General features: G+C 44.1%; 1 long non-coding RNA gene across 1 annotated transcript; it reads left to right on the top strand.

Annotated features, from left to right (window-relative positions):
- The first annotated feature begins 14,861 nt into the window (after nucleotides 1-14,861).
- Nucleotides 14,862-24,882, top strand: LOC142082466 (uncharacterized). The gene is made up of 4 exons (XR_012673709.1): nucleotides 14,862-14,971; nucleotides 17,424-17,542; nucleotides 17,683-17,763; nucleotides 24,673-24,882. It is a non-coding gene; the product is annotated as an uncharacterized LOC142082466 (long non-coding RNA).
- Nucleotides 24,883-26,929: the final 2,047 nt, after the last annotated feature.

Raw genomic sequence — 26,929 nt, 5'->3', positions numbered from 1 at the left:
TCTCTTCCCCTGGATCAGCAAGAATATGGTTCAAATATTAATTTTATGGTGTGTCTCTCAAGAGCGGAATATAATGTTCAATTATGCATTCCATCTGCAAGGCTCAAGATGCACAATCCTGCATTAAATAAAAAAAACCAATGTGTTTTAAAGAAGAAACAGAAAGAAAGGGTATGGCACATAAAAGCAATGGCAGAAGAGCCTTCCATTATGCTTGACTTTGTGTAAAATCAGAGGGAGTTGTGTAAACCAGACAGAAGTCAACTGTCTTAAAAATGGAGTCAATATATGCCTTAGATTATGTCATGCTGTTAAAACCTTCCTGCAGGATACAAGTTTAGAAGTAGAGCGGTGCCTCAGATGAATATACCAGGGACCTTATGATGCACACATTTCATACACTCATTCCACACACCCATACACACATGTGTAGGGGTGTTTGTTTCACTTTGCTTCCGAAGTCCCTTAAAACTCTGCCACTGAAAAGTGTCCTGTCGCTGTGGGGCGTGGGAAGTGCTCTAGTGGCTGTAATGGCGTTCGCGCCTCCTCGGGATTTTCCCTACAGCAAGAAAACCTGGACAGGGCTGTGGCTTCTCTCTCTGTCTAGACACATAAAAGTATAATTATTCTGAATCCTTGTCCCTTACTCAGGGTTGGTGCTTTGGGGTGACACCTGCTGTGGAGTCAAATGGCTATCTTTGTGTCATTCAGCAGATAACACTGATAACACTGCCCAAAATAACGTCTGTCCTCTCAGGAGCATCTCCGGTTTTCTCACGGTGCTTTTCCATGTGGGCTGTGAGATCTTGGTGGCTGTGGCACTCCTCACAGTGGGAGCAGCTGGAGCCAGGCTTAGGGCTTTCGCTTGGGTAACGAGGAGATGTGGTGAAAGCCCTGTGTTGAGCACCGGGGCTCTGAAGCGCTGCTAATTCAGGCAAGGCAAACTCAGGGCATTACTTAGCTTGAAATTCAGAGGGCGAGAATGTCTTCAAAGTGGGCCTGAGCACAGAAAGAGATGGTCGCTCTTCAATGCAGATGCCTTGAACGCCATTGAGAATGGGTGGGCGAGCTCTGGCGAGGGGGAAGCCCGGAGGAGCCTGTTCTCTGCTTTCCCTTGGGATAACAACCCAAGTGCTTCTCCGCGTGGGCACTCGGCCATTCAGGTTTACTAGAAGGAGCATTTCAAGTATTCCTCCTCAGTGTGTCTGCTTTTTTCAGGAAAGCGCACTGCTTCTTTCTTTGGCACCTCACCAAGTGCTCTTGGCAAAGCTGTCAAATGTGTCATTGTAATGGGAGGCCTCTTTGCCGCGGTTTGAACAGTGCGAGCTGGCTGGGAAGCGCGGGGCCGGGCTGAGGAGGACTGGTTGCAGAGAGCTCTCAGCGGAAATCCTTTGACTCTGGAACTTGTTTGCTCTGGCAAACTCCCTGTGCCTGTCTGGACACAATGAGGGTTCAAGACACATGGCTTTTGTTTGGTTTTCCTGGAGGGAAGGCTTTGCTTTTCATTTGGCTGAATTTCTGGGTGGTAGAGAAAGAGGGAGAGAGAGCGTGCTTCGGGCTGTATCGATCTTTGCCTTGTGTGAGGGTGATACTGGTGCTTTTTGGTGACCTTTTGCTTTCTGCATCGGATGTCAGTACCACAGAGGCAGGCTCTTCATATGCCTTTGTCAGAGACAATGAAATAGAGGTTTAGGCAGAGAGTGCAGGTTTTCCCCACTCCTTGGCTGCAGGTGGAGATCAGATGGATGCTCTCACTTTGTAGCTCCCAGCAGCCTCTAGCTCTTTTTCTACCATCTCTGGATCTTCTGCCACAACCTCACACAGCCTTGACCCACCTGAAGAGCTCTCAGGCTGTTAGGAAAGGGAAGGAGTTGGGAGGCACGGTGTGCAGAAAACCTCAAGAGCTCCTGGAGGAAGCATTACCTGAGTGCAGGGAAAACGACTAAGAAGACAACACACTCAGTCTCTAACACAATGTTAAAAAAGTGGTGCTGGGGAGAGTGGCTTTGACTTTGCCTTCTAGAAAGCTTGGTTATTTATTTGTGAAATATTCCCACATGAAGCGATGCTTGTAATTGTAGAGTAGTCCTGAGAAGATGAGGCACAACTTTTTTTTTTTTTTTTTAATCCATGGATCTAGCAGAGATCCTAGCTTTTAAAAATGCTTTGAAACAATGCCATGCGAAGAATGAGAAGACACACAAACTGGAATGCATTTTAGCATCAAGTCTGATCATTTTTTCTCCCCATATCAGATCTGCCAGATCCTAGATCATTTCAATATGCCTTAGAGGACATGATGCAAGGAAAACACTTAATCAGTTTAAAGAGCACAATAAAGTGCTCTAGCAAGTTATCACAACCTCTACCAGCCAGGGGTGTTGCAAAAGACAAATCAGTAAGAAGTGTGATTTCAGGAGCATCACATGAAAATTGGCTGAAGGTTTGCTATTCTGTGAAGGCTGCAAATGTACAGCTCTTAAACACTGAGGAGAAACAGGAGTCCTAGAATTAGAGATTTTTTCCCCCCAAAACCACTTTTAACCTCTGGAAAAGAACTTCAAGGAAGCATCAACCTTGAGCACTGAACACCCAGGGCTGGGTTGCTGACCCTCTGAAATCGGCGGGGGATCTTTCACTGATTTTCTTTCACTTCGAACAATGCACCTCCAAATTCTCAGAAGTCGGATAACAACATGCATATATTAGATATATTCTCCATGTAATAGCTGGTGCGATTTCTAGCGAGTTGCACAAGTTGCTTTAAGCACACTCCTGTTCCCTGAGCTACGCTGTGGTTTTACTGGAAATTTGTACCTGAGGTCACAGCCCCTTCTGAACCAAGTGGGTGCTCCCAGTGTGCTAGCACTTCATCAGAAAATTCAGAAATGATAGAAAAGTAGGAAGAGATTAAGTGACACCAGGGAAAAATGTGAAGGTGCACCATGCATCCAGTAAAACCGATCCAGCGAAAAGACACAGCTTCGGTACTGTAAAGGGAAGTCAAGTCATTAAAAGGGATTGCAAGTTGGGTGGTATAATGCCTATAATAAGTCTTTGAAAGTGTTTAGCACAATCCTCCTGACAGAAATGAAACTATGGGAGCTACAGGCACATTTTCAAATAGGCTGCCGTTTGCTTAACTGTCTCCCCACAAATACGTGCCTGGGAAGTGCATTAGGTGTCTCCCTGCTTCTGTTACTAACTCACTTCTCCTCTTATCATGCTACTTTGTCTTTATGGGCCCCTTGAAGGGGCTGAGATTCCTGGTTTGGGTGTGTGCAAGCATGGAGTGAGCTGCAGGTGCTGCAGAGCAGCATCCCCCTGCCGAGGAGTGTGAGCTGGTCTTGTCTGGTCAATGCCTCCCAAAGGCCTCTCTAATTGTTGTCATTAATTGTGATCTCCCCCAGATGAGAGTGGTAACCTGCGTCACGCACCAGTATCCTGCCTCAATTCAAATTCAGGTAATTGCACTCTGCCTTTCTTGCAAGCTCATCCTGCAGAATTATATTCCTTTTCAGAAGAATACTTTTTACTTCAAATGTTGAATTGATGCCTCATGTATTAGAGCAGCTGCAGTACTTCACCCCATTGGAAGGAGAACGATTTCTGTTCATGAAGCCTACCACAGTGATCCAAATTTGCAAAGCAAATGAGTGTTACGCATTCCAACAGCAGCATCTTTGCACAGCATCTTTTATCCAGGAACCTCATGAAGTTCAGCCAGGGGAAGTGCAAATTCCTGCACCTGGGGAGGAATAACCCCGGGCACTGGTATATGCTGCGGGCCACCCAGATGGAAAGCAGCTTGGCAGAGAAGGACCTGGGGAGCCAACAATGTGTGCTTGTGGCAAAGAAGGCGAATGGTGCCCTGGGCTGCATTAGGAGAGGTATTGCCAGCAGGTCGAGGGAGGTGATCCTTCCCCTCTACTAGCACTGGTGAGGCCACACCTGGAGTGCTGTGTCCAGTCCTGGGCTCCCTCTCTCTCCCAAGAGAGACATGGACACACTGAAGAGGGTCCAGCAAAGGGCCACGAAGATGGTGAAGGGGCTGGAACATCTCTCGTGTGAGGAAGGGCTGAGAGAGCTGGCCCTGTTCAGCCTGGAGAAGAGAAGGGGGGATCTCATCAATGTGTACAAATTCCTGAAGGGAGGGTGCATAGAGGACGGAGCCAGGCTCTTTCCAGTGGTGCTCAGTGACAGGACCAGAGGCAACGGGCACAAACTTAAACACAGGAGGTGCCATCTGAACATAAAAAGAAACTCTTCTACTGTGAGGGTGACTGAGCACTGGCAGAGGTTGCCCAGAGAGGTTGTGGAGTCTCCATCCTTGGAGGTGTTCAAAACTTGACTGGATATGGCCCTGGGCAGCTGACTCTAGGTGGCCCTGCTTGAGGAGGGGGGTTGGACCAGATGACCTCCAAAGGTCTTTTCCAACCTCAACCATTCTGTGATCTAGGATAAATCCTCTTTTTTAATACGTTCCTGAAGTGCCTTGAAACAAAGCCATGTGAAGAATGGGGACCCAGCTAGGAGTGCGATTTGGCATACTGTTCAGTCTGGACTTTAAGATCTTCAATAGCACCAGAGCAACAAGAAAGCAGATGCCAAATAACTAAGTATGGGAGTTTGGCTGGCCTCCCCCCGGTACTCAGCATAAGGGAGGTTGCAATGCTCTGTTCAGCCTTTGATAGAAAACTGCGAGTGCTGCGGTCTGCCTGCTCTCTTTGCATTCATCTCATCTGCCCAAGCCTGTCTGAGTGTGTCTGATGGCTTATTCAGTCACCAAAGTGTTTATTCATACTGTACAAAGCTGATGGGTGTGGTTGATGTGAGGTGGCCCTTTTACTATTGAGAGTCCACCTGGACTGTGGGTAGGTCCCGACAGTTGTCTGTATGGACAGCAAGTCTGATCTCAAGAGCCATCTCAGAGGATTTGTGAGGATGTTCTAGATAGAGCTAATGCATCGTGCAGTCTGCAGGGCACAAATAACGAGGCAGTCAAACCCCAGACCCTGCTTTAGGAACCAGCAGGGCTGTTCCAGCCTCCTTGGGTAGGGGTGAAGGGAGTTTTAGACTCCACAACCTGCATACTAGCTAAGCAAGGAAAACAGCTTCCTTCCTTCCTAACTTGGACACAGTAAAGGCAAATGCATTCTGGTGACATGATTCTTCCCTGAAGCAAAATGCTTTCAGAGCTCCACCGGCCATATGGAGCTCTGCACACGCAGTTTTCCATGAATATTGCATTAATCCATATTCCAAGCTATGAATTGCAATCAATCCACTCTTGCGCTAACCAAGCTGCAGCTGCTCCTAGCTGAAAAGTCTTTTGAACTCTGCCAGACGAAATATTCCAAGTCTCGTTCCAAGGTGCAGTAATTGTCATTGTGGTTCTCATACATATTTAATTTAGAGTACATATCGAAATGTGCATTCTGCTGACGCTGAAGCTGGTGCCAATGCTTACAGTGATGTTGTCTGAAGACTAACGAAAGGCCAAAATTGTTTCAATACATGGTGATATGTTGATTTCAATTTTAGTACAGTTAAGCTGCATTGGTAATAAATCATTAAAAACCCAAAGTGAATGCACTGCATGGCGAATTAAAAGAAAGCATCAGCTGCAAAGTTTCAGGGTGTATCTGGGCTTCTTCTAGATTTGTAGTGTTCGGAGCTAGGAGATTGCTCTCCTCTGTTGTGAAGTCAGGAACCATTTGTGAGTGGGCATGAGAAATAGGATCCAAGTTTTCTTCTGGGTCCCAGGTAGTCTAGTTTTACCTTGGCTTGTTGTAAGGAAACAACATCCTTGCACTTTGGGTGTAGACTCCAGTGATCTCACACACTGGAGGGAGTTCAAAACAGGTGTGGGTTTTTTTCATTTAATTTTTTCTATTTTAATATTAGTGAATTATATTTAAACTCTAATAAAAAATAAACATTTTGATGACATAACATGGGAATTCTCTTCCATTTCAGTGGATGTGGACAATGTTATATTATTCATATTGAATCCTCTTTCATGTAGATGGGACAGAAGATTTGTTCACTTTCCGAGCTCAGGACTCTCATGTTTAGTGCTAAAGGCTGAGTACCCGACCTTTCCATTTTTAGGCCACTTCCTGGGATTGTTTGAGCGCTAGTTGTTTAATGTATTTTGAAAAGAAATTATTAATACCTTATGGTTGGTTTCTAGTGAAGTTGTGCAGATTGTACCAGGTTTGAAAACCATTGAGCCTCAGTCATGTTGTGCCAGTAGCTCTTATTTCTCAGAACTTGGGACTGTAAAACAGTTTTCTTCTTTTTCGTATAATATAAGTATTTAAAAAGGAGCAATTTGGGGATTTTATAGGGATTCAAACCCCAATATTCATTCTCCTCTTCCTCCTTGTCTTTACACCTCTGTGTGTGTAGAAGTTTTCGTATATGTACACGGAGATATATAAAATCGAATGGATTTCATCCAAAAATTTGCAAAGCAGAAATGACCCAACCAAACCCTTACAGGGTAGTTTTTCTGTGGACTGTCATTCCCTGCTGGAAACCCATGGACAAATGCTGAGCAGCTCCCGTGGTCATGCTGTGGGCCTGCTCCTGCTCAGGCAGAGTGGGGATTGGGGACGGGGGTGGCAGCAGGGCAGAGGTGCCATTAGAGCCATATCTGGTGGAGGCTCACCGCTTGCATTGCTGGTGGGTTTAAAGGTGCCTTGAGGTTCAGGCGTATCCAAGACTCCCTTAGGAGCATCTCAGAACTGTAATGGTAAGCCAGGTCTGGAATGCTTACTCAGCAAAATTCCTGAGGAAAGGATCATTAGCTCCCGTCATTGCTACCCTGTTTCTGCTCCTCGAATTCCCTTGGCTGCTCCCAGGAAGGACAGTCCATTTGATCTGAGACAACAGGCATTTTATGTTTCAACATAAAATGACTTTTCTAACCATATATTTGCAATTAAGCTGTTGTTTTTATTAGTCACAAGGGATAATTGCATCCAGAAATTCCTGAAGAAAAAGTTATATTGGGCAAACGATATTACACTGATGTTTCAATTATATGAGTAATTTTCTAGCATAGATCAGCAATAAATTTCCCTAAAGGGCCTATTAAACAGGAAGCAAGAAAACAGAGATGGGGCAGTTGCCAGATGTTAGTGTGTCTAGCGCTCGTGTGTCAGTTCGTGCCCTCGCTCTTTTTGTCTTTAGGCAAGTCAAGCAGTCAGCAAAATCCCGTGTCACCCGTAGACAGCAGGCGTGCATGGGAGGGCTTTCTTCTTGAGCAAGGAGATTCCTGGGGCTTGGGTCTGGAAGGAAAAAGTCCCTGGTTCCCGCCTTGTTGAAGTCTATCTGCTGAATCTCCTCGCAATGGAAACAAGGACATCCCGTCTTTCAATGAGCTTTGGTCAGTAATTGGGAGAATACACGAAATGTCCATGATGGGAGTGCTTCTCCTGTGGCAGAGTCTGGGATGATGGACAGCAGGGCAGGAATCACCCTCCCTTAACTGGGGCACCAATGCTCCTACAGACCCAAACCCTTTGAAATACTATCAGAGGAAGTGGACGGGAGCCAAGAGCTGCCTTATTCACTTGTCAGGTGTAGCCAACACTGTTTTTTCCATTGTAATTCTCTGTTAGCTGCACTGCCATACAAGCCAAAGCTCCTACCATTAATTTCCCTTATCCTATCATAAGAGTGATTTTGTTGGTAATAGCTTATTTCACGCGCTGATCCATTATTTGGTATTCTGGCAAAGCAAACAATCCATTAGGAAGATTTTCTGAGAGGGTCATGTTGGAAAAAAATATACTACGAACCATTTCCTAGTGCATCCCCCATTCCACGTGAAGCTCAGCTTGGCTTGCGCTGCTTTCTGCTGTGCCGCCTGCACCCGCAGAGCCCTTCTCTCCTCCGCAGGCTCAGACAGTCCCTGCAGAGGCAGAGGGACTCCTCTGCAAAGATCAGCAACAAGCTTTTCTAAGGGGTCTGTTCAACAGCAAGCAAGAAAGCCAGGGGTTAGTCCCTGCTGTGCCTCACAGCGGGGCAGACAAGCTTCAGCGGTGGCATAGGAGCTGCCATGGCTGGATGTGATGGGTTATGCTGGGCTAAGCAAAGGGGTACCATACGTGTGTGCCATACCACAGGGCTATGAGGAGATGTTTGAGCTGGCAAGGATGCTGGAAGCAGTGCCGCTGGCTAGCATGGCGTGGGCTAATGTCTCCTTATTTCTCCCTAGAGTGGTGGTGGTGAGAGTTTGCTTCAGGATCTCGGTAAGGCAGCCTGCTGTCTGGACATAGGTGGTGAGGGAGCTTGGAAAAGGTTGCCCCTGCTCCCTCCCATGCTGTCCTCAGAGCTGCCAACTCTGGAAGGAGCTTGCGGGACATAATCTGCCCTCCAGCAGCCATTGCTCTGATCCAGATGACCCCCTCTGTGCCCCAGAGTTATCACCTTCCCCTAATATCAGAGCTAGAGCTGTATTTTCTTATTTTTTTGTTGCTTTTTAAACTTTCCCACTGGCAGGATTATCATCTGCCTGCCCTGCTGCTTTGGCTCCAACTCATCCTCGCAGCCAGGGGCAGGGTCTCTCCTCCCGCTCCTCCTCAGAGAGCTCTGCCACCAGCTCCCACCTGGAAGCGATGATGGGCGAAGCCTGTTCCGACAGCTCTGTGTGGAGCTGCTCAGGGGGCTGCTTGTCTCGGAGCTGGGCTCATGCTCGGCTTTTGGGAGGGGGACGGCAGCAGCACGTGGTCCGAGCCGGGAGCTTTGCACATGTGGAAGGCGACTCCAGCCCAACAGGTCAATCATGCTCTTCCCCACGCTGTGCTCCCTGGTCCTTTCTCCTCCTTCTCTTTCTATCCTTTTTTTCCTTCTTATGTCCTTCAAGGAGAGCTGTTTGAGTCACAAAAAGCCGCTAGAAATCAATCTTCGTGAGCTCTTGATTTAAATACGGGCATACTCTGATTAACTCCTAGCTCCGCTTCCACTTCCCCTTTGGTTCCTCTCAAATTAGCCTCTAATTATCTCAGTTGTAATCACCCAGTGTGATAAAGTTAAAGTAATAATGATTCTTTTTGATAGTACAATGTTTTCTCTATGAATGTTGTAGCTAATAAAGACAGAATGCCAAGCTGCTTATAGGAAACAGATTTTTACAGATCCTAAACAAATGCCCCGCATAGTTCATGTACAGATAATAAAAGAACAAAGTAACCCTCCTAAGGAGAATTTATATCTTGATAAAAAAATCTATCTGTATATTTATGTTCCAAAACACTGTTTTTAAAGGCCCAAAACCTAATGTCAGTGCTTGAGGCCGAAGCTGGGGACTCGAGATGCCTGCTCAGGTTCCTGCACCTCCGTGGTATGGTGCTGAGCCACGGAGCTCTTCTGCGCTGCGACGCTGGGTGAGCAGCTCAGCACCTCTCCATGCTTCGTCCCGTGCAATATCCAGACAAGGTGTTTTTCCCTGCGGCACTCAGTCTGGTAGGTGTTTTTAAGCATGCCTATCATGTTGCGTGTTCACAGCAGCATTTTGCTTTCAGGAAGGAAAGCAATGTGCCTCGAAGCTGAATGAAGCTGTAGCCACGGGGGAAGGGGGTGCCGGGGCGCAGCGTGGGGAGGGTGACTCGCAGCCCCCTTCTCCTGAAGCTGTGCCATGTCACATGGAATAAATCAAATTGCCTTGAAGGGGGGAGTCACAAGTATGTATGACTTGATACCTAGTGTCTAGGGCATTCAGATGGGAAAACATGGGTGCCCGTGGGGGGACAGTTCTGGGTTGCAGTCTGTGCATTAAGGAGGGCTTATGTGCTTTACATTAAGGCAGCCATTTGTTAGGACACCTAAGCAGAGCATGGAGACTCAGCTCCAGGCTTCTTTCTCTTCCTTGGCCTCAATCCTTATGGTGGGTGTTTGTGCCTCCTTTCTCTTTCTCAAAGAGCCTTTAACTCACTTTTTAAGAGTTGCCAACCATTAATTTTCATTTGGTTGGTTTTTGACCGATTCAGCTATAAATTTGTGTCGGACGCAGGAGCCGTGCCTGCTGCTTGCACCCCAGGCGTACTCAGATAACATCAGCAATGTGATTTTTTAAAAAAAGGGCTTGGGATGTCAAGTAATCAAATGGCAGCTAGCGTGTAGACTCTCTTCTTGGCTCAGCCAGGCTCTTTCTGTGCCTGAAGCACTTCATCCCCTCTAGGCTTTTCATAGCCATATGTAAAGAGGGGCTGGTGGGGGGGGTGTGAAGTTTACGTTAGTATTTCTCAAGTGTTGCGTGATCTACAGCAGTGTGACCTCCTGCTGTAATAACACCAGCACATTACTGGAAGTCTTCGGACAAATCCGTTATTAGAGTTGACCACTGCGATTAGTAAACATGGCCACGCAGAAACTTTGGGCAAGGCACATGCCACGTATTCGTCGTTGTATCTTTGCCCTCCCTGACTGCAGGGAGCTGCGGAGGCTGGGCTGAAAGGACTGCCGCAGACAGGCATTTTCTTACAAGCAGAAATATTTGTATAAATCTTTGAAAGAGCAAGCAGGGATGGAAGCTGGTTTTGTTAGTTACCATCTTGGTGGCATAAATACCGTACAAAGCAAAATAAGGAAAAGAGGCCTTGAACATTGGAGTCTATACTATGTAATTACTGATGTAATTAATATACATCATGATTTTGGTGGAGTTTCCCCCCACCAGCCCCATGATTTTTTTAAACCAATGGTCACATTTGTTTCTTGTTTAGTATCCTCACCTTTACAAATAACTATGGGACATCAAACCGACGTACAGTCACTGCTACTTTAATGTTACATATCGGTGGTTATAACAGATTTGTTCCTGAGTACTTTCAAAACCAAAAGAATGGTTACGTCTGGTATCTTTTATTCTAACCAAGAGAAAGTCTTTCCAGTTCAGCATTTAGGCAGAAAAACGAACAACCTAATTAGACCAAGATTTCTCAAGAACAGGGAAAGCATTTCTCACTTTTTTTGGCATGCTGTGATATCAAACTTGTGAGCTTTACGTAAAACATTTAGGAAAGAAACAGCCGTTATAACAAATGTGCTATTAGTTCTACAATAACATAACTAATTAGGTCCTCGGTTCAATGTGAAAAAACGAATAAAGCGCTGCAGTGTGCAGCTTTGTATTACTCAGTCTTTTTCTGCTCTTGAGCAAACTTGTTCTGCGTGCCAAAGGCGAGAGCATTAATTGCGTACAGAACCTGTTTATAAATCCAGTGCAGCTCACGGTTTGACGGGTGCCACCGCTGTTCATTCTCACCTTGCTGCTGTCCGTAATTAACCTTCCGCAGCTTGAAATTCTCCATGAAATGAAGGATGGGCTCTGGTTTCGGCGGAGCTACTCTGGCCTGAATTAGAGCGGCCAAACTCCTACTGCATCTCAAAGTCCTTACCTGCCTGTGTGGACCTCCAGGGAACGAGCCAAAAGACTCATAGGATCATTCTTCTAGTTAAATAACACTGTGGGCAAGAGGAGGATACGAGGCTCGTTGTGACTTTCCATAGATTATGTACGATAAATTTGGTACAAGCTCCGTTGCTTCCTAAGGGAGGCATAGAGTGTACTACCAAAGAGGTGAGTGGCTGCCAGGGACAGTTACCTACTGTGCACTAGCACACACCTAGAGCAAAGATGGGCTTCACATACGAATCTGTCCTGCTCCCCCCAAATGTGGGACTAATCAAGTGTCCAATGGAGTCAGTGGGACCCTCCCTCTTGACCTCAGCGGACAGAGCTCGGTGTCGACCCAGGGAGCAGGAGCAGGGACCCTTCCCCGGCACCTCCTCTGTGCCACGCGCTGCCGGTGCTCCCCTTGTGCTGCCTCTGGTACTCACTGGGCCTCTCTGACTCACTAAAATGGCCAAAAAATAGGCAAAAGGAAAAAAAAACCAAATCCCAAAGTAGAAATCTTGCCTTGGTTTCTGCCTTCTGGAGAGTCATGGCAGTGGAGGGAAGGAGCAGCGGGGCAGCCCGGGACGGGGGCAAGGCTGGGGCTGGGGCAGCAGCAGAGAAATTTGCGGGGAGGAGAACAGCAGCCCTGCCTTGGTCAGCGAGCTGCCAGACTGCCTGGGCTGCATGTGAAACCACAGTCGAATTCCTCATGTCAATGTCTTTATTTTGGTTATTGTTTGAAGGAGTCTCCTTATATCCAGTTTCCAATCAAAACAACATGTACTCCCTAAAATCTGAGCTTGAATATGAACATGTTGCACTACAGGGACTGAAGTCTACCAGTCGTATAACGTAGATGAATGCCTTTGAAAAACAAATCCTTAATCAAAGTTACACTCCATTTGTTTTTTAAATTTTCATTTTCCATTTAAGTGGCTGTTTCATTGCTATGAGAAACATTAAGAGCTATTCATGATTTTCTTCTTGTGGCTCTTTTAAAACTGAACTTCCCTTGTTATTAATGTCCTGGCAGTGGATATTCTCACTTATCTGCCCTGTACTCATAGCTTGGGTCCAAGATTACCTGTGAAGGGTTTTAGTTTCTTCATGCAGAAATTTATGCATTGTTATTTTAACTATGTGAATGTTTTCATTGTAAAGCACCGTTTCTTTCTCACTATATTGTTGTAATTGTATATTAAGTTAACGTAAGGCAGAGAAATTATTTTTTTTTCTGTTATGTCTTTTTGTCAGCCTGCAGTTAATTCAATATTGGCTTGTAAAAATAACATCAATGAAATTATAGATGCAGCTAGGTTGTAACTCGTTTTTTACCCAGCCACTGAAAGAAAGTAAAACAAAGGTGTAAAACGAGGCAAGTCAAAAAGGTCAATTTCAACATAAGGGGAAATGCGGAAAAGCTACCTGTTCTAAGAAGAAGATACGCTATATATGCTAACAAGCCATTTATTTCTACACTGGTGCTGTCTTTGGTCAAAAAGACTGAAGAGGTCACTTTTCTGCTCTGACTTCCTCCTGCCAACATTTAACCAAGGTAAGAAAGCCACTGCTGCAAATTACCTCTGACACTCATGAACTTTTTTTTCTGTGGGATACCCTTTCTGTTTGAGTAGATCTTTCTTCTACTAATGAATCACCATCTCAAATAATAGGGAACCCCCAGAATTATCAGATGGACGTTTTGAAGCTTGTTAAGAAATACGTTTTCATTCCAGCATGGGCTTCTTTCAGAGCAAAACAATACTTGTGGGAAAAGCTGGGCTTTTCCAACACTTCACCTCCTGAAAATGTCAGTCTTAGTTTGTTCTGAAATGGTTATTGAAACATATTCAAAGCATGTTATCAAAATGTTTTGTCTAAAAAAACCCAACCATAACCACTTTTGATAAAAGATCATTTCAAAGCATGACTTGACAAACACGCAAACCTCAAACTTCAGAAAGCAGGAAAGAAATTAACATTCCAAATTTTCCCCAATAAAGCCTTTTGAAAAACATTAATCATCACCACCTATCAGCTCATTAATCTAGTCAACAAGACAGGCGAAGGGTTATCTCTGGAAAGAGGTTCACTTCAGCTATTTCTCTCATTCGCTCATTGCCTCTTGAGACCATCTGGTTTTGAGGGCAGCTCTGCCCGCCTCTGCTCTTCTCGGGCGTTCAGATCTCCCAGCAAGCTCTCCCATGCTGCTCGGTCTCCGTGTCCGCAGCTTCCAGGTATGGACATGTCAAGTTCCTTGTCGTCTTCAGACTTCTTTCAGCAAGCCAAGTATAAATCATCCAGAGTAATTTTATATGCTGATAGGCATGTTTCTTACACATTTTACTAGGTTCCCGTGACAAATCACTCTGGAAGCACATTTTTTTGGTCTTTTTCCTTTTTTATATTTTCTTTCGACCAACACCAGCAAGAATTCACTGGTAGTATAGCTGGGTGTTTCCTGCAAGTTGTTTAAAAAACATAAACTTAAACCCCCCCAAATTTCTTGGTATTCAGTCCCATCCTCCGTGAGTCAAAACCTGCTGGCTGCCCAGCCACATTCAGGAAAATACCGCTGCATCTTTTCAGACAGAGACGTGAGGGCCTATGTAGAGTTAAGTAATACGGAGGGTTAATGTATTCTGGAAAACCACGAAGAAAGTAAGCAGGCATTCATATGTCAGGATAGGACAATGGGGTTTTTTGTAAAGAAAATGTTAATGTATGCTTAAGCCCTTCCAAGGTATCGCACAGGTCACTATTACATCATTGATGATTTACATTTTCTGCTCTGTATCATTTTGTATTCCTGGCTTAGGAAAGCAAGCTAAAGCTAGATAAATGCTGGGTGTGCTCGAATGGTGTGCATTCAACTGCTAATAGCTTAATGACCGCTTTCTTCTCTCTCGTTTATTACCCTCATTACGTGTCTGTTAACAAGAAACTGTTTAGCAGAATCGCAAAAGGGGCTGCCTAATGTTTTACTACCAGATTTGTGAGAAGGAGAAGGATGGGACAGAGAGGAATAATTTTAAGAAGTGGGAATAAACAGAGGCTTTTAAATTTAATTCCTCGCTGTCATCATCCTAATTAGCAATGGGTCTATTTGATGTCTCAGTTCAGAGAGTGTGAATAGTGCTGCTTTGTGTCTGTCACGGTGATTAATGTCTTTTTCGGTAATAACCCAGTAACACATACAGAGTCATATACTAAATCTATAGAGTACGCTGTCCCAGAACAATTATGTGACATATACCCAGTTACATCAGTGGTGATGTCCTCTGTTTGGATTGCTGAAAAAGCAAACTGATGACATGGTAGGGGTGTCTGCCGAACCAGAATATTCAAGGGACTAGATAGAAACAATAGCCCTATGAACGTACATTGAATTTAATAATAGTTGTTTAACTTCTATTCCCTACTCATTTCGGATTGTTCTCCTCAGCATGGAAACCAGCTTCTCTGCATATTCCACAGGGCAGCAGAAATGGAGGGACAATAAAATCACACCTAAGTGCAGCATATTCATCATGTAATGTCTCTGATCCTTTCCTGGAACTGGTAAGAGAAATGGGGTATATCCCACTGAATCCAAAATGTGGTTGTGCTCATATTACATGCACAATGGTTATGAAAGGCAGATCTTAAAGCAAATCAGTAAATTCATATTAATTTTAGTGGGCTTTTGACCAGCCCTAAGCTGAAGCCTGTGGCTTTGAGGAATTTGATATCTACATTTTTATTTCGCTTTTAAACAATTCCAAGACTCCCAGCATTCATTTCTTATATTACAGCAACCTTTCTCAGAAGTATTTTCTCATGCCATGCAAGCTAGAAGGTGCCTGGAGTTTCAGAAGTAGATGAAAGACAGCATTATCTACTTTCTTCAGCTGACCTTATCTTGAAGGAACATTCAGATCTGGATTGTAGCATTTGTGGAGCAGAGCTATCATAAATTATGTGACTGCGGACACTAACATACTATGCAAATCTTAATTTTTTCCTTATTCATTAAATAGATTAATATAAAGTTACATACATAATCAAAGCATACTGCAAGATCTTATAGGTAATTCTCAGACAGACAATACAGGATATTTTACACCAACGAGCTGCACCTGACCAGACTTTTATGGTATAGCTTTCGTTTTGAGAAATGTGAAACAACTGGCAAGCGATGCTGGATATTAGTTGCAGTAAGAAGAATTTAAGAATTATAATTCAGAAGGCATCGCCAACAAATTCTTCTCTTTTGGTATGGCCTATAGTTTACAATAAATTGGGGTTCTTGCAAGACTTTCACACCCTGACACTGAATGCCACGCCATGTTAATGAAAATGAGCGTTCATGCAGATATGTGGTTAGAGTCATGGAATTAATAGCATTTAAGATTTGCATTCTGCACACAAATAGCTGTAGCACCCAGCTCCCATACATTTCAATGTAACACTCAGCTCTTATACGTTTCAATGTGTAGTTGGCATTCATATCCTCTATTTTCAGAAATGAGGGAGAAATTGGGTAGTCAAGATCCCACGATCTATCCATAGGAAAGTTAAAGACAGATTTTGATTCAGCTGAGTCCTGGTGCAGTAACCACTGCAGAGCACTGTTTCTCATTGGCTTTAAGGAATGCGTGTGAACCGTATGTTTTTCCTCACTCAAGGATAATTGCTGAACTTTCTCTGCATGGCTGAAGATGATGTACATAAAAGGGTGCAGGTTTGGACTGGTAACAAAATTCTGTACTGTTTTTGTTTGCATAAAAGAGGCATGCACAGATTTTTGTGTTACTGTTATGTATTCCTACATAGTGTACCGGTAACTCTTCCTCAGGAAAGGTGCAGTTTGACTTTCTGCACAATCTTTCTTAAGCTTTGGCATGCGTGGTTTCACCAAACTGTGCCTAGGCGACAGACTGGGGGACAAGATTTTGGTCTGCTTTTGGCAATGGAACCTGCTGGAGCCTGGGGATGATGGTGCTGCTGGAGCAGCACTCTTTTGGGAGCAGAATTATGTTTGTTGTGTATTCTTTGGGGTTTTTCCCTCTATGAACCATAGGTATGCTAATTGTGAGGCATGTATCTCTGGTTGAAGGAGCAGATAAGCCCTGCTAGTTCCTTGTTTGGAAGTCGGGGTCCTGAGTACAGCTATGGATGGTTTCGCTGATACATACTCCAGTGCGTAGTATGCATTCTTAAAGGTGCATTAGAGCTGAAATAAGCTCCTGAAGTTAGCTGCTGCTAGCTAGAATATCCTGTCCTATCTGTTACTGTTCAGCAGAACTGAGTTGGCAGACTGGACTGACATTTTTTTAAGAGCAGCAACATTTGGCTTATCTTTGCAAATTATTTTGAAAAACCCCACACTGTAACACTGCAAGATACTTGCTTCTTATTTTTACTTTCATCTTTGGTGAATTCAGTTGCTGCGGCTTAGTCTCACTGTCACTTTTCATAGGGCTGGGGCAAAGTGTCATTTTTCTGTACAACCTATAATGAATCAAAGGCGCTGATGTGGTTTACCTTTGCCTATTATTTCACCAGTTCTATTAAATAAGTCAGTAGTGATTGAAAATTCAGCAATAAGACACATAGAAAATCTTGTCCTCAGTGAAATAATTCAGCAAATATGTTACTTGCCATCTCACCCAACGTTATGTGGTCCTTTTTTATCAACTAGGTTTTTTTTAATATAACATGAATGCTGTAGATTAGGAAACCTATTTCATGTGCGCTACAGCAGCACTCAGTTTCAGAAGGAGGAAATATATAGAAGTTCAGAAAGCCTTTCATGTTCGGTGTCTAAGAAAGGAAGTAGCCACCATGAATCATGGGTTGTGCTGACTAACTCCAAAATATAAAGTTTTCATTTGTAAAAGTTTCTGTGAATTCAGTAAATGACTATATAGCTTCCAGACAGCTCTCTCAACTTTCATCATGCATGTTTTTAACTTACTGGTTTTTTTTTCTTTCCGTATGCTGAATTCTTATGCTAAACTCACCTGAAAAGTCTTGGGCTCAGAGCAATAAGGCCAGGTAGAAAGCAGGAAAGTCTCAAGAACTTTACCAGGACCCAGATGTCACGCGTGGCGTTTTCCCTGTGAGCCAGAGGATGGATGATCTCTCAGGGTAAGGACAAAACAATGTATAGCCTTCATTTCTGTTGCTGCTCCTTCATTGCAACACAAACTCATTCCTGGATATTAACATTCTTTCCTCACTCTGCTCGGTGGTGTGGCTAATAACTATTTATGGAACAAACCCAACAGGCTGAATCCTCTGGTTGACCGCTGGTGGCCTTAAAATGGAAGACATATTAGCAAGCTGATGATATCATTGCCTTTGTGCTGGTGAGTATAGCTAGCCATGTATTTTTATAGCTTGATTGGGAACAGTTTAAAAACTATTTTGGCAGATCTCTGGGTGCCATTATGAACTTACTTAACTCCTTTTCCCGTTTCCAGACCGTTTAGTTTAAAGTCTCTCATGTGACATTTGTTAATCAGGATATATATAGAATCAGAAGCAAATGAAAATTAGAATAACTTTGCAAAAATGAGAATAGGATAAAAAAAATCTATGATTTTCTGTTCGTACATTTTCATTTTTATTACCGTAATGAAATGCTTAATAATGTACTCTTCAGCTGGTGAAATATATCTTGTGGTGGTAGAATTAGCGCATATTTTGGAAAACTCCAATGACAATAAAAGGATACATAGTTTTATGACTAGGTAGCGAATTGGCAATATCACCTGCATGCTAAATGCAGCTAAAATAACGTAACTAATGAGATAATATGGGAAAACATATGGGAGTAAATAAAAAGGTGTTGGACGGGTGAAGAAATGCTTTAAGTTAAATCCAAAACATAGGTATAGTTCAAATAACATTACGGTTCTGACTCAGGCTCATGAAAGTATGGAAAGTGAGAGTTAAGGCTGCCTCTCTATACTTAATATGCCCTGGTGCCTTTCCAACAAATATTTTATTATGTGAGCTCTCCCAGCGATTTTGGAACGTAAGCAGCATTTTGGACGTCCGTAGGGGTTTGACAGTGAATTTTTTCCCGTAGACTGTCGAGCAAAGATGAAAGTCCAGAGAATTGGGAGAGAGAAAAATCTTCAGTTCCATTTTTGGGCTGTTACAGGCAAATAACCTTTTTGTGCAGCCTGCCTCCTCCCCCCTCATATTAAGGCATGGCTAAAATATTTTGTTTAAATATTTGGACTGTGGTTAGAGTTTGGGCAGAAGATCTTCATTTTATGTCCCCAGAAAATGTTTTAGTTTCAGAGAAAGTTGCTTCCACCCCTTCTGCATAGGCAGTTAGGCAAACCTGCAGTCAAACCTCTGTTCTTCCTGGCTCGGATCAAAAGTTTTCCCCTAAAGGTGGTCAGATGGGAAGATGAACTCAAGTCCTCTCCACTGTAGGCTAGTACCCTGATGCTGAGCTATTCTGACATGATGCCACGAAAAACTTGGTTTGCTTCTCCTATGGGACAAAAGCAATGTTCAAAGCCTTAAGAGTGGGCATTTAATAAAATGGCTGATTGGCGCTTTGGATGGTGATGGGATTGGAAGATGAGGATTTCAGTCTCAGCACTTACGTGCTCCTCCTTACTGCAGTCTCTGAGCCTCTTGCACATCCCAATGAACTGGTTTTATAGCTGCCTGTTTTACAAACAGGAACGTGAAAGCAGGAAAATGTGTTGCAGAGCTGGGAGTTGATTCCTCTTCACACGAGGACCTCATCCAGTACGATGCTCCCAGGATCTCTCTTCTCATGGCTACAGATTTTCTGCATACAGCCAAAGGGGTTACTGATTCATCCGGCATCTCCTTTAGGTTGTCTTTTGCCGCTGCATGCTTTATGTGCCCATTGATATGAATAGGAATAAAAATAAAAACCCAATTCCTTTAGTTGAATCAAGAGCAAGTGGTATAAACCACTTGCCACCAGTCTCCCTGGCATCGCTGGCTGTTCTGTGGAGATCACAGTCGGTATCTCTTTAGTTTAGCTGTTAGCTGTACTCTGAAAACAAATTCTTTTGTTTTCAGTTTTCTTTTTCTTCTTAGGTTGAAACAAAATGCCTTTATACTTACCACCAATAGCTCCCAAGACTTAGGGAAAATTAGCAAGGTTATAAAACCTACAGAGTGTGTGTGGTTTGCTGTTGCAGCTGCACTTTAAAGAAAAAGTAATATACTCGCTTGTCCTCCTTAGAAAAGCATCTATAAATTAGCACTCTTTGAAAAGTTCCTGATGCCTAGCACAATTTTTATATATTACAGCCAAAATGTGGGTCCTCCATTTTTAACACTTCAATCAATTTAAACTGTCTTGCCAAGATCTGAGGGGTCCCTGCTCCAATCCTTTTCTTTATAACATTTTCTGACCTCGTCTCTCTTCTAAGGGGCTGAGAAATGGGGTGCCTTGGAGGTACAGAGTCCCCCCGGTGACTCGGTGCCTTTGCAAAGGCCAGCTGTCCATACGGTAAGGGTGAGCGTGACCATGGCTGGAGGTACTGCCTCCTGGGCTGTGGAGCTGAAGGCCATCATGCCTTCGGCAGTGATGGCACCATCTCCTTCAAAGCGCCTTGGGAGGGTTCATGCCTTCACTGCGAGAGCCTGCTAACGTCTCCGTTTCCATCCGCTCGAAGTGCTGGAATAGTTGTTTATCCACCACCCCTCAGCTCAGTGGGGTTAAGGGCATACTTCAAAAATGCAGCACATTGTGCCTTCTTGCAGTACTAAGGACGAAGAGGAGAAACTTAAAACAAATGAAAAGGATTTGTGTTAACTCTGTTGCCAAGGAGTCTTTCTCAAACTCTGTCCTTCTATAATGTCTGAGTCAAAATAATATTGACTCTATTAAATCTTCAAGTTTCTTGCTTTTTGTGTATCAACACTAGGACAAAGCAGTTACAGTCCCCAGAGATGCATGAGTGAGCCGAGTGAGGCAGAGATATTAGAGTTTCTCTTGTCCTTCCATGCCCTGTCCTCTGCCTTTGTTAATCTGCATGTACAAATTAAACTGAAATTAAACTCTTAATTTATCACCATGTTGTGGTGACAGCAGGCAGGATCAGAACACTTTACAAACACGTAGCACCACATTAACATCAGAAACTGATTCTTCCCCAGAGAGGAGAGAAGATTTTAAAGAATGCAGAAAGATACCACAGGGCTGTAATCCCTCTCGCTGCACAGAAAACAACTGATTGTTGTTGAAACACTCGGAGGGGGAGGTGGGCCCAATAATCTGCAGAACATATGTAGGATATGGCTTTTCCACCGTCAAGAGTGGAGATGAGAAACTTGAAATAAACAACATTGGGGGGAAAAAAAAAGGAAAACAAAAAAAGAAAAACCCCACGACAAAAGAGAAAAGAGAGAAAAGATACTGTATGGTAATAACTCAATGTGACTGCCCAGAGAAGTGAACTGCTCTGAGGAGCATCCCTTTGGACGCAGATTGTCTCCGCTACAGAGGGCTGCAGGCTCTGCCCGCGTCCCCGCGCTGTCTTCACCGTGCCATCGCCTGTTTTTGCAGGGGACTGAGCGGGCTCCTTGTCCCTTCATGGGATACTAGCATGTATCCCAGGATCGGTGAGGGCCATCTGTGCAGACGCCCTGTGGTCCTGATTTAGTAAAGCACTTAAACACATGCGTAAGGGATTTGCTGAATTGGATGCTGCGCTCTCCACTGGCTCCCCCCACATGTCTCCTGGCTCCCTGACTGTTCGGCCCTGCGAGTACTTTAGGATGCTCCCGCTGTCGAAAGCTGGGCCCCTCTCCTTCTCTGTGGCGTCAGAGGTGAGGCAGGCATGCTAGCGTTGCCTCAGCAGGTAGGTCTTTTCTCTGTTATTTTGCGGTGGGAGATGAGCTCACTGCCCCCACACTCATCCCAGCAGGTAGGAGCATGCTGTGGTGTGTGGGGCCACACCACATTGTCCTGTCCTGCCCACAGCCCTATAGATCGTGGTCCCCAGCCCCGCCGGCGTGCTGCCCTCTGCCTGCCATGTACCTGCCGGTGGCACTCGTCTCCAGGAGGTGACCACCCATCCCGTCATCTCCACTCCAGCGCTGTCACCCCTGCCCACAGCAACCTCATGCCTCAGAGGGTCCTCCACGGGGCTGTGCCTTCTGTTGGTGGCAGTAACGAAAAGGATGGAAAAAGGCTTCACTGAAGTGGTTGTGTTTTAGAGACATTTTTGCCTTAACGTTATTGCATTTGGGTGGGTTGTCTTTCCCATGAGGGGGGTGGAACGAGATTTCAAGGCCTTTGGAAATATGACAATTTTAAAGATTACTGGCTGGATGAAGGCCTTAAGACACCCCTTTTAAACTCCTAAATTCCCAATCTTTGAGAGCACGTGAGTGATTTAAGACCCTATGTCTGAAGGCTTTGGCAGGAGTAAGTTCCAGAGCTCCTAAGTCACTTCTCTTTTAAATAAAGCTTTACTCCCTGAGGATCTTTTCAGTATGTTACCCTCACTTCTGTATCCACCTTCAGATGACAAAATCTTCAGAAATGTTTGGATTCCCACAGAGGCTGGGTAAGACGAGTTTATTTATTCAGTCCTGGTTTGCTTCATCAGAGAGACCCCAGCCGGGAGAAGTCGGAGGGCCCCATTCATTCTGTTTCGCCCAGCCCGAGAGGTGCTCCTGCCTGCAGTAGCGATGCTCTGCAGGGAAATGCAAACTTGCCAAGCTTTGCTTACTTCAACCCAGCATGTGGTGCAGCACACTGATAGATGCACGGGCCTGACACGCTTTGGAGACTGGCCTGGGAGACGTATTGCCTGGCAGAAGCAGGACACGTGTCCCCCCTGCACTGCATGTGATTTGTGTGCCAGGTCCGTGCCCCGGCAGGCTCCTTTGCTGAGACGGGTGCTGGGGTGCCAGTCCCTGGGAGCCCTGTCCTTCACACAGCCACAGCTCCTTCCTGCACGGGAGCGGGGCAAGAGCAGAGCCTGTGGCCACGCTGAAGCCTCTTCGGAGACACCTGTACCGACAAGCCAAGGTGGAGTTACGTTTTCTCCGCAGGGATCCAGGCAAGCTCCTGAGTCAATGTCTGGACTGTTGGTTCGCCGTGCCGCTGTGCGTCCGGGTGGGATCCCCAGGCTTCCCCTGGGAGAGCCTGAATTCAGGTGGTTGGAGAAGCTGAGCCCACAGGCTGACACTGTGCCCCTCGCCAACCGAAAAAAACCCCAATATCCCTTTAAAACCGGTATTTCAGGCCCCCATAAAGAAGCTGATAAGGAAGGATAAGCTAATAAGGAATTAGCAGGATTGTTTTGTTTGGAGATTTTCCACTAGGGTTGAGGAGCTTTGTGTGGGGCAGACTCAGCCCTTTGACATCTCTCTTAAGATCAAATCTCAGTTTTGAATTTTCAATCAAGTAGTGCTGGGAGAGGGCAGACATATAGGGTTAGGTGCCGCAGCTGGGCACCATTTTCCTGCACTGTGCTGCCGTTGAAAAGGGGAGAGCAGAGAGAAAACTATGCCTGAAACCGCTCTGAAAGTGAACGTTTCTGCAAATTCACCTGCGAGAAGCAAACCCCTTCAAGGGCTTCATTTGAGAAATAAATATTTTTCCCTTAAGAGGCTTTAAAAGAAAGGGCCCTCTTGAAAGAAAAGAAAAAGAATCCTGGTGATTCAGCTGAGCAGAGTGCAATGTACTCAGCAAAAATAAGAAAGAAAAGAATGAAAGTGTTAGCAGAGCCTTGATTATTGGTGACGGAGGGGCATTAGCCAAGTTATAATGGATTGTCAAACTAGGTTCATGTTTGTATAACCTCCCAAGTTCCTTGCACTGAGTCAATATCTAGCCATCTGGGATGGGGGGGCGGGGAATAACTTTTTGTTAAAAAAAAGAAAGGCAAGTAAAAATCAGTAAAATTTATGTTTCTATTCTAACGGAAGAAGTGTTTAAAAGGAAAACATACCTTTCAGAGTGAAGCATTTGTTTTTGTTCTTTACAAGTGCTTGTTTGAGTTCATGTTTGTTAAATGGCTTGTAGTTATTAAATCATGGAGGTTTCCCTTGCTAAAATAAAAATAGGTGTGATTGGAAAATTTGTAGCAGGAAAATAAAACTGCCTTTCACCCACTTGGACTTCACTCAACTTGGTGAGATATTTGTAAACCCTGATTGACTTAAAAGCACATTTCTTTAGGAAAGAAGTACAATTAAGACAGAAATTTGCCAGGAAGACACATAGAAGCTGCAGCAATAACACTATGAATTGCGTGTCCACCCAAGGACACAGCCATTCCCAAGTGGTGGTGCTTACTGATGAGGGAAACCCAAAACACTTGAGTAGGAAAGCAAGAACAACTTGGAAAACAAAGATGGGTTTTCTGTAGCAAATGTAATTTCATTTTGCAGCCTCCTTTGTGTATACAAATTCGGTCATTTCTTATGGTTAAGAGCTCTTGGCTTTGATAGGCACAGCATGTACATCTTTAAAATGATGGTGACCTCTTGTCAGTGTACTTGTGTGTGAAAATAATTGTGCTGTGTTTCATGCTACACTGGGACCTGTGCTGGTCAAAAGCCCAGGGGAGTGAATGGATAGATTTCAGCCGGCTTGAGATGGCTTTGGGTCAGGTCCTAATTATGCCTTGTGCTAATGAAAAAAGGGATGAAACACCTGAGGACAACTTTCACGGCTTTATCCTCCACTGCTCCATAAGGGAGCATGAAACAGCACAATTATTTTCACGTGCAAGGACACTGACGAGAGTACACAGGCAAGAGGAGGAGGCAGGCACAAGCACCAGGATGGAGATTTGGCTTTAGCCCTCCAGTCCCACCGAGGCTTTTTGAGGGCCGGGGGTGATCGTGGACAACTCTGCAGCATGGCTGGCAGAAATGTTCCACCGAAGATGCATCTGCTGGTGTCTGTGGATAATATCTTCTTATGCCTGTAGGTTTCATCCAGTTAACCGCCAAGAGATTTGCCTGGGAGTCACTGTGCTACTGGATCCATGTAATTCTGAACAGAAAATCGTGTTGGTTGACAGAGTCCCAAGGTTTTGTTTTGCTATTGTGTATGTGGGCAGATTTACTAACTTGCAAAATTCAGTACATCATAATCAGTTTCTGGGTCATTAAAGAGACTTGGCAAACTTCTGCTGTACTTTGTAATGTGTTTTCTCTGTTTGAAGTCAAACCAGAGCGAGAGCCTTGACTTTGAGTGTTCTGATTTATTTCTTCTGGTTTTAGAAGTTATCTTTGTTTTTGTTACACAGCGGAAGAAGACGACCCTGGTGGAACACTGCACCTATAAAACAAAAAAAGAAGAAAAAAATAATGAAAAAGAAACATTTGAAGACGCGGTATGTCAGTAATTTAATTCACATTCAAATGAAACTGCTTTGTAAGAAATATATCCTGTCAAATTCTGATCCACTAATAAAAAATGTTTATTCAGCAAGGGTTAACTTTCTCTTGTGCACAAGGATCTAATTCATTTAAATCCCTATTGAGTTTTTAGCACACAAATGAAGTGTTATACGGTCTTGGCATTGGGTGAATTTTTCCCGTCATAATGTTGACTTATTAGACACGTGCGAAGCCTGTCCACCTCACTGTGCCTGTGCCTGGGTGGCAGAAGGCAGCGCCATAAGGAGCCCCCACGTGGATGGGGCAGCTCAAGTCTCCCTCAGCAGGCCTCCTGCGAGAGGTCGTGTCTGCAGGGGCTAATCCCACCCCTTGGGAGGATGGTGCGTTTGGCTGGGTAGGTGTCCTGACCCAAGGCCCTCTGTACTTTCTGAACTCTGTAGGGAGTTTACAGATCTTGCAGACCTGGGGACACTAAGGAAATGCTTGTGAAATTTAAACAAAATTGAGCATCTTCACACGCTCTATGTGGGGTCTTTGGTGCATGCATATTGCTTTTGGTAGCTGCTGGGATGTTATGCCATGAAGTATTTTAGAGTGATGACGCTCAAGACCAGGCTTGTGGTTCTGATGTCTGGATCATAGAGATCCAGGGGTAATACTGAGCCCAGGCCTGGTTTATAACATGCAGTTGCTGTAACTGAAGATGCAAAGTTGGTGTTTGCATATGGGATGTTGAGTCCTACCCATATATATGACATAATAATAGAAATGTAAGCAATTATGTAAAGACGAGTGTGTGCGTGGGCTTCCTGTTATAGGCATTACTTGTAAACTTCATCCCATCGACTGGGAAGAGAGGGGACACTTATACTTCATATGCAAATGCTGGGCTTGTTTTAATTTACCAGGGCTTCGTTGTACTCTTCTGACAAGGTAAAGCGGTCTTTGTATGGATGGAGATATCAAATGTAGATCAGAAAAGGCTTTTTTTACAATGCCAGATTAGCATAAAGGAGACTTGGTGTAGATGAGGGTCAGATTTACTGTTTGCCTTTCCTCAGCCTTTTCTCGTCAATGCTAAATCAGCTTGTTCTGAAACTTTATCAGCGTATGGACTGGAATTATAATTTGGTTTGGTCTGGGTTTTTTTTTTTTTGAAAGGAAGTGTTAATGTTTCCAAAACAGAGAGATTTTCAGAGGGTGGTGGAGCAACACAGTGCTTGTCTTCTATGACGTTCTTTATAAATGTGCAACCAGATATTTACAGTGGCTGTGCTTATCAAATATCTGTTGGTTGGGAAATTTTTGCCTACATGGTTGCCATACAGGCATGGCAAGTCTTTAAAGACAATGTTAAAAAAAAAGTTAACATGTCTCCTGTTTTGTGAAATCAACAGAAATATTTCTTTTGGTCAAGTTTTCAGTTCCTAAAAGCACACTTAAAAAAACGATTGCTGTAAGTTAAATAATTAAGATTAAAAGGATAATTTTTCATGAGAGTTTTAGGGTGGGTCCCATGTTCATTACATGTCCATTTGAATACTCAGTAAACTGCATTTAGCCTGAAAACCTATCCAGAAGCTTATTGGGGATTTAATTCTCAGCAGTAACACTACATGCAGGAAGACAAAGGTAAATGAAAAGGAGTAAAAATTACATGTGTTTTTGACCGGACAGTCCTGTGTTTACAGCTAAACACCCATCATAACTTTAATTTCATGTGTTTTGTCTTCAGTATTAACTTGAAAGAATATGAATCATGCAGAGGTCAAAGATCAAGGTCATTTTCCTGACAGGGAATATTTTACTGTAGGACTCACAGACCGCTTACCCACAGCAGTATGAAAATCTTCTCATTGCCCTTAGGCTGCTGTGTTGTGAAAGGTTGCAGTGTAACAACATATGCCTCCTGCTTCCTGATTTCTCCATGGGGCAATCCAAAATAGCTTTTCCAAAAAGTCCTTGAAAATTTAGAATGCTTCCTTTTCATTGTCAGAGTACTTTGGAGTCACTAGTCATCTATGTCCTTGGTAAATGTCCCTCCCCCCTTACAGATAAATTATCAGTGTTTGGCATAAAAGTACAGCTTAACTGTTACCTGGACTTTAGACTTTAGTATTAGGCTATGGGAAAGAAAAGGAGTGATACTCTGGAGCAAAAAAT

Source organism: Calonectris borealis, chromosome 4 (genome assembly GCF_964195595.1).
Source record: "Calonectris borealis chromosome 4, bCalBor7.hap1.2, whole genome shotgun sequence".
NCBI classification, from domain to species: domain Eukaryota; kingdom Metazoa; phylum Chordata; class Aves; order Procellariiformes; family Procellariidae; genus Calonectris; species Calonectris borealis.
The sequence above is the reverse complement of the archived record's forward strand: the minus strand, read 5'-3'. Positions and strand labels throughout refer to the sequence as shown.